Source organism: Lissotriton helveticus, chromosome 1_1 (assembly GCF_964261635.1).
Source record: "Lissotriton helveticus chromosome 1_1, aLisHel1.1, whole genome shotgun sequence".
Lineage (NCBI taxonomy): Eukaryota > Metazoa > Chordata > Amphibia > Caudata > Salamandridae > Lissotriton > Lissotriton helveticus.
In genome coordinates this window covers 1,920,741,368-1,920,742,750 of record NC_136057.1, presented here as the reverse complement: position 1 = coordinate 1,920,742,750, position 1,383 = coordinate 1,920,741,368, and the positions used below count along the sequence as shown (strand labels likewise).

Sequence of the window (1,383 nt, the reverse complement as noted above, 5' to 3'; positions counted from 1 at the left end):
GTTGTATGTAATAAACCTGCAGCAATTTTTCCCAAACCTAACACTTGTGTCTTTGTGTTATTTGCGGGTTTGGGCATTTGTGGGGCGGGGGTTCTTGTGGCCCTGATGTGACTATTGAATCCACCAATTCGATAGAAGATACGGCACCATGGGGCATTTCATTAGCAGTATTTGTGAAAGTAAGAAGGCAGTAGAAGCGACTAGCCGCTCAAGTCTTTACTTGTTTTACTAACATTACGCTTAGAGGAGCAGTAGTCTTAAGTTTTTTTCTTCTTTTTTGGTGCAGTGTAGAGCACAATCCCCGCTTCAAGCAACTTTGGATTGTCTTGGGAACTCTGTGTGATTCGAGTAAGTCGTAGCTAGGGGTTTAAGATGCAATTGTTGGTGTATCTGGCTTTGTTGGATGGTTTTGTGAGTCTGCCCACAATTTGTGTTTACAGATCTTGGATCATGTGGTCAGGAGTGAAATAGATCGGCTGATCTATTTAAAGAGAATAAGGTAAGCTCAAGACACTTGGAGGTGGTCAGGAAAGGGAGGCAGGAGCACCCACTATGTTCATAAGAGTAATTGAGAATTATATGTCGTTTGTGTCATTTCAGCTTGTTGGTCCTGAGGAGAACACCATTCACTTGGGGAGTTTGAAACGCGTCGACCTGCTAGTTCTGACCTATAGAGTGTTTCTATATCATTGAAAGTGTTCTTGATGTTTAGAATAATTGTGTAATCTATGTACCATAGGTCTCGTGATTATTTATTAGTTCACCAAAAATACTTATGTTGAAGATATAAGAAATTATTATAGCTTGGTTAGGATGGAAGGATGGATGAGTGTCTAGTGTGAATTGGTGTATGTCAGTAGAAGTGTGAAATTTAGATTGCAAGTTTGAATGTGATTTAATGTGAGATATTTAATTGTGAGAATGTGGGACTTTTTCATGTTTTGTATTTTGTAATGTATAAAGTGTGAATATTTTTGTCAAACAATTCATTAAACAGCTGTTAAAGAGTAATGAATCTTTGCTAAAATAAAAAACTGAGATTTTAAACAACTCAATGGTCATGGGTGTTTAGGACTATGTGGCTATGTTGTAAATAAGGTCTAAGTTTGGATCAGTAGTGGCATTCTTTTTTGTTTAGTATTGAATGTGGCTCAGCCCTACTGAGTATGAGTCCAAACCCTGGTTGTTTTTTCTGCATTTCCATGGCGGTATCGCCACCATAGAAAGGCCTTGAAAGCCACACATCCTAATATGAATGGCGGTGCCTGCAAGGCACCGCCACCATATTGTGGCCTAAGTCTGCCCAGCCTGCAATCGGAACGATTGCCGACTGGCGGAAAAGCGGTGGACGCACCTTGCATCTGCCGCGATACCCCCTGCCAT

General features: G+C 40.6%; 1 long non-coding RNA gene across 1 annotated transcript; it reads left to right on the top strand.

The window, feature by feature from the left end:
• Positions 1 to 290: 290 nt before the first annotated feature.
• On the top strand, positions 291 to 836 carry LOC144775715 (uncharacterized). The gene is made up of 3 exons (XR_013600562.1): positions 291 to 348; positions 441 to 499; positions 601 to 836. It is a non-coding gene; the product is annotated as an uncharacterized LOC144775715 (long non-coding RNA).
• Positions 837 to 1,383: the final 547 nt, after the last annotated feature.